Here is a 6,338-nt window from a genome sequence, read left to right as displayed (position 1 = left end):
CTGTTAAGCCAATGCTCATCCAATTGTCAGTATACTTAGGGTTCTCCCCTTCCCTCCAGTTTCCTTTCATTCTTTTAAAGAAGTTCCATTCCCTTCTGATGTGCTCCATATCCATTTCAGTTTCCCATAAACGGAAATTAAAAGTAAATTGAACTTCTTTAAGTGGGTGCACTTGAATGGTCTTGAAACCTTGAATTGCCTTGGAAACCAGAGCTTTGTCTAAGGGTTTTCCTCTTATTTGACAATGGAGCGATCTAATTATAGAGGGTTCTGATTAGTTCCAAATTATAATTGGATAAGAATTTGGGCAATATGAATAGACTGGTGATTAAATACAAAATTATCTGTTTTGTTGTGATGGTAGTGTGTGTGTATGTGGTTTTTGTTTTTGTTTTAAATTCAAAGTCCTTGTAAGTTCATCATATAGATGACAGAGCTGCAGAAGAAACTTCTGTGAAATTGAACATTTAAAAAATTGTTGAAGAGCATTGAGTACTTTCAGAAGTGATCTGCCATCTTCAGATATTCTCTTCAAAACTTTTGCCACAACGAATGATAATCTGATTAGGACTGGCTTATGCACTTATCCACAAGGCACATCAGGAAGAACTCCATAAGAGCTGTTCAGCAGTGGAACAGACTCCCTTTGAAGGTGGTGATCTTTCCTTCCTTGGAGGTTTCTAAGCAGATGTTGGATGGCTATCTATAATGGATACTTCAGCTGAGATTCCTGCATGGCAGGGAGTTGGACTAGATGAGCCTCAGGGTCCCTTCCATCTCTATTATTTTATGAGTCTATGTAGTTGTCCAGCCAACTTATATGTACAAAAAAATCCATGCATTGAGAGAATGTGTGCATTAAAATGAATATACAGTGGTACCTCTGGTTACGAACTTAATTCGTTCTGGAGGTCTGTTCTTAACTTGAAACTGTTCTTAACCTGAAGCAAAACTTTAGCTAATGGGGCCTCCACTGCTGCCGTGCCGCTGCTGCATGATTTCTGTTCTCATCCTGAAGCAAAGTTCTTAACCCAAGGTACTATTTGTGGGTTAGCAGAGTCTGTAACCTGAAGCGTCTGTAACCCGAGGTACCACTGTATCAGTGAAAGTAACATATAAAATGCATTTAGGGAAAATTCCTTGCAAAAATGTGTGTCAGTTCAAACCGTATTAAAAAATGTGTTTATTAAAAGACATTCACACTAAAATTCTCATGCAGATTTTTTAAAATTCAAAATGCTATGAGATGTGAAGAGCTGGATTTAAGACTGACAAAAACGAAAAACATTGAGAACTGAAATTAACAGGTCCTTTCATCCCTGTTTAGGACTTGGGTTGCTGGGGCAGAGCCAAACTGCAGAAAAAGTGGAGATGCCTGACCAGCAGCTTGATGAAGGCAGAGGAGCAACTTCTAAGGGTCCTTGGGTGATTAAGCAAGGAAAGGGAGCAAGATAACATGAGACAGTGGCAGGAGAGTGCAAAGACAGAAAGGAAATAAAGTTGGTCTAGGGAGAGTTGAGTTTGGGAGGGGGGCAAGGAAACATAAGTGATTGGGCAAGCAATGCCCCCAAAATAATTTATGCCAAATGAAGGGATTATGAGAAGTAACATAAACCACATCAGGAGTGAGCTACAGCAGAACAGGCAAGAAACAGTGGCTGGTCTTATATCAGCATAATTAGCTAGGGGTGAAGGAATTTAAGTTAAGAAAGGATTGTATGATGATGCGAACTCCAAACTCATGGGCAGGCCCCAACATTTCTAGCTAGCGTGGATAAAACATCCTTGTCTGAAACCCTTGCAATCCATTGCTACCCACTGTTGACCATACTGAGCTAGATGGAGTGATAATCTGACTCAACACAAGACAGCTTCCTGTGTTCATACCCAAAGTGGATATTGTCATTATGCTTCTGTGTGATTCATCTTGTTGTCCGCATTTTCTGCCAGTCAACTTCCACTGGGGTGGCAATGTTCTTCACTGGGTGCAATTAGTCACTTTCTGATGTAGAAAGCTGTAGAGTTTTCTGTCCTCAGAGGAGTCTCATCACCCGTCTCTGTGTGAGTCACTGTTGCATATTTCCATCCTTCCAAGTAAGAGCTGTGTCTGGATCAGTAATTCACTGGGAAACAAAGGGATGGGGGATAAAAAACCTAGCATTACACATGAAAAGGAAACACTGTTGGTTTCATAAGTGAACTTCATCTCCATCCAGAAGGGAGGGGAAAAATACTCTTAACCAGAAATTTGGGGGACATTGCTCTAATAGTTGGAGGCTTTAGAACTTTCACTGTAAATGGAACAGATTTCCAACTTGCAAGCTCTGAATAAAGAGCCAAGCTTAATGCATTTGAAGTGCAGGAAAAATTGGATGCACAAATGGGGATATTTATAGAAATGACATGTGCCTATATCTTGAAGAGGTGCTATATGATATTATGGGTAAACTGATCTGCTAGAAAGTTGAAAAGGAGCTAATGACCAGAGAATGGAACAGTCCATTTCATCTGTATGCTGTTTTGCTAACAATTTAGAATGTACCTACAACTGCAATTCAAATAACATTTTAGGCAGACGGATAACATCAAGGGAGCTACATCTTCAGATTCTCAAAAATTATCAGCCAGGACTGAAAATCATGAAAAGGGCAGATATAGTGACGATAAAACAGTCCCTGTTCTGCAGAAGGATAGCACACAACCACTAAGGTTCCTAAGAAGTGGCATTGTAGAAGGGGGACACAAGAGTGCCCAGCTTTGGGACTTCTTCTTTGGGGGGGGGCAGCAGGAATGATTGTGTCATCTGTCCACTAGCTGGGGGAAGTTATGGGGCCTCCTCACTCTGAAAGGTGAAGGATGTGTTAATGAGATTCTTTGCCTTTCTAGTTAAAAGTAAAAGGTTGCATTTCATCTGGCCTGGAGGTCTTTTGATGAAGCTCAATGTGTTCTACAAGCGGCTTCCCAGCCCTCTAACTAACACTCTCTGTTGTCCCTATCAGCCCAGTGGGTTTTTGAAATTCTCTTTCTTTAATGAATGAATGCATGCATGCATTAAGCAGAATGGATGCCATGTAGTCAATGTGCATAACAACCAGCCAATTTGAATGTTCACCAAATCTCATGGAGAATGTGGACATAATCCATTCATGAATAGAGAGTTGTGCACATTTCCTGGGAGGCCTCTGGAACTGTGCAAATTTTGGAGAATGTATAAAATCCAGTCAATATTTGCATATTTCCAAAGGCCTGTTGGAGGTTATATATGTTTACCAATATATGTGTAGAATTCCCAATTTGTGAATGGATTACTGTATTTGTACATTCTCCCTAAGGCCTGGTGAATGTTCATAAGAAGCACATTAACCAAACCATTCAACTCATATTCCCCTTAACACATGTGTGAATGAAACAGCAGCCCCTACACTAATAGGTTTTGAAACTTAGGTAGAGTAGAGTGGGTGCTGCACAGTAAGAGAACGGTGTGATGTATGTAAGGTTTGGGAAGTGGGAAGAAGTAGGGTGTATAGGCTTAGTATAAAGGAACAGTAGCAAGACAGAAATCAAATCTGACAGGATCCAATTGTCCGCCAGTGAACTTTACAGCCTGGACATCGTGGTTCAATGCACATTCAACAAAGCAGCAGTTGTTTACTACAGCACCAGCCAACAGGGCCAGCCCTACCATTAGGCTACAACCTGGCAGCAGCTGCTGGAAAGTGCAGTGCAGTGGTGAGGTGTTCTAGGTCCAATGCAGGGCTTCTCTATCTTTCTGATGCAATGGGGGACACTTGCCCATCAACATGGCTGAAGTAAGTTTGAACTGTTCACCCAGTTGGGCTATAGAATTGGTGGTAGATCATAGGCACTGCAGACCAGGATGGCTGTAAATTTGCTTACCGGGTTTATTTCTATTTATGAACCTTCACCACTTCCAGTGGCTTTCCAGTATCAAGAAGACTTACTATTTATTGGCACTGTGTGTGAGGACAATGATACTCTGCAGTAAAAAGAGAGGGACAAGACGAAATAAAATTACCACATCCAAAGTATATTATCCCACACTGCATTGCACAAATGACTGCTATCATTAATAAAGTAAACCAGGATTTCAGTGGTGATATTCATCAGCTTCGAAACTCCTGTCAGATGATTGCTGGAGACTCTAATCCTAGTTGCTTCTGTACCAACATCAAAAATAAAACTTTTTGGGGAGGAAATGAACCTTTATTTTGCCCCAATGTTCTGGTAGCTTAAAATTATAGCTGCATCTCCTTCTCTCCCTATCTGATGAATGGAAAAGAAGGCAGCGTTCTGAACTTCTGCAGGGTTTATAGATGCAATGATTCACCCTTACAGCCATTGGTAGCTGTGTGATAATAAAAGATAAATCGGAGATTGCAAGAAACAACAAACCAAGAAAATATATTTGAGACAAAGTAATCTGCTTCAAGGCTCTTAACATTTGTAATTTAAGTCTACTGTGCCTCCAGGGTGGACTTATATTTCCCATTCTTACCTTATGGAAATGGTAGCCAATGCATTGCCCTCCAGGGGTTGTTGAACTACAATCCCCATCATTTCTGACTTTTGGCTATGTTGGCTGGGACTGTTGACACCTGCTGTCCAGCAACACCTGGGGGACACCACATTTATTTATTTATTTAATAGCTAAGCATATAACCATCTTCAGGAACAGGCTTAGCACCTCATATATTGTTTGTGAAAAGGAAACTATGCCCAGTGGTGTATTTGTGTAACTGATTTTCTTATACCCCTTCTCCTTTGGACTTAATGATATCACATAAGCCTTCTTTACATGATAATGTGTATTACTGCACTTCAAAATGTGGTAAGCCAGTCTTGAAGCATTTGGGTCCTACTGCTCATTTTGCTTCAAGAGACTTTGGACTTCTTCAACAAAGTTCTGGCCTGATGTACCATCTCCTGGAGACAAGCAATGGGACAAGCTTCAGAGGCTGGCTGCTGCTGGTAACCAGTTGCTGGATGGATGGGTGAGATCTTGGTCTAGAGTTCACCCCATAATTCTCCTAAAGTGAAAATGCAATATGAACTTGTAATTTTCAGCTTAGGTAAATGCTGAAGTTGGCCACCAACTTGGATGACATTAACAGAGGATTAGACAAATTAATGGATAATGCTATCAATGAGTGCTGGTCTAGGACCTGGGAGATCCAAGTTCAAATTCCTTCCACAGACATGAAGGTCAGTGGGTGACCTTTGGCCAGTGATTATCCCTCAGAGGAGGGAAAGAGCCATATACACCACCTGGAGCTCCTTTGAAGAAATGTGGAATATACCTGTAATAATAAATAAAAATAGTTAATAAAACTGTAGAAAGCTGTAACTGCCTCTGAATACCGGTTCTTGGGAATCCCAAATGGCAAGAGTGTTCAGGTCCTACCTGAAGACTTCCCATGGACATTTGACTGGCCACTCATTGGGAGTTCATTTTTTAGTTGCAAACTGATGTGGAAATGTGGAAAAATGAGAAACCCAGAGAAAGCAAAATGGCATTCTTTCCAATCCCTAATTCATACCTGCAGATCATCCGTTGACCGGAATGCTGTTGCTAGATATTTTCTTGGAAGGTTACCATAAAAGTATACTGAGTGGCATTTTCATTTGTTGCAGAAGTCACAGGAGTGAATTGTGCCGTCAACTCTCGAATGGCGTCTTCGCAACTCTGATTCTGAGCTCAAACAAGCTTTCAATAGAATTCAAGGCCAGACACGGCAGGTCAGGACTCTTTTGAATTGGATCACCTGATTATGATTCTGCCAATCAGAAGAAACAGAAGCTATAAACAGACAATAAATAGGCTTTAAAATGGGAAAGTCCTGAAAATAGCCAATTTTATGCTTCAGCTGTGTCAGGCAGTTTAGCACTAATTAAATTTTGCACCAACCTGCCTGAGGTTATGCCATTAACAGTGCTAATATATATCTAGATATAAATAAATACATCCTGGGCCTAATGTGTGAGGAAAGCAAAAGTATTTTTGATGGTACAATATAATCTAATTTATGCTCATTTATAAATACTTCAAGCTACATTAGATCATTTGCTGTACTGAAATAGTTTCTCAGCAAAATATGATATGAGCTCTCCCAAAGGTTTATTGCACAGCGGGAGGGGGGGTGAGCTTATCTGCTTTCACAAATGCATTTTCTCTACATCTCACAGAGAAGCATTTGCAATTTGGCTCTATGCTTGTCCGTACTGGTAAGATTCCCACAATTGCAGTACCAGACCAAAAATGTCAACACAAAGGAGACAATTCACACAGACACAGTAAACTGGCTGCAAGGCTGTGATCT

The 6,338-nt window shown here is 40.7% G+C and overlaps 1 long non-coding RNA gene across 2 annotated transcripts; it reads right to left on the bottom strand.

Moving 5' to 3' along the window:
• Positions 1–1,247: 1,247 nt before the first annotated feature.
• On the bottom strand, positions 1,248–5,975 carry LOC308468139. Of its 2 annotated transcripts, none has more exons than XR_013981481.1 (4): positions 5,559–5,975; positions 4,517–5,318; positions 3,898–3,997; positions 1,248–2,123 (listed from the first exon to the last, which is right to left on the bottom strand). It is a non-coding gene; the product is annotated as an uncharacterized lncRNA (long non-coding RNA). The 2 variants fall into 2 exon arrangements; XR_013981482.1 differs by having other exon boundaries at positions 4,517–4,633.
• Between the last annotated feature and the right edge of the window lie 363 nt (positions 5,976–6,338).

Source organism: Podarcis pityusensis, assembly GCF_964106645.2.
Source record: "Podarcis pityusensis genome assembly, chromosome: Z".
Classification (NCBI taxonomy): domain Eukaryota; kingdom Metazoa; phylum Chordata; class Lepidosauria; order Squamata; family Lacertidae; genus Podarcis; species Podarcis pityusensis.
The sequence above is the reverse complement of the archived record's forward strand: the minus strand, read 5'-3'. Positions and strand labels throughout refer to the sequence as shown.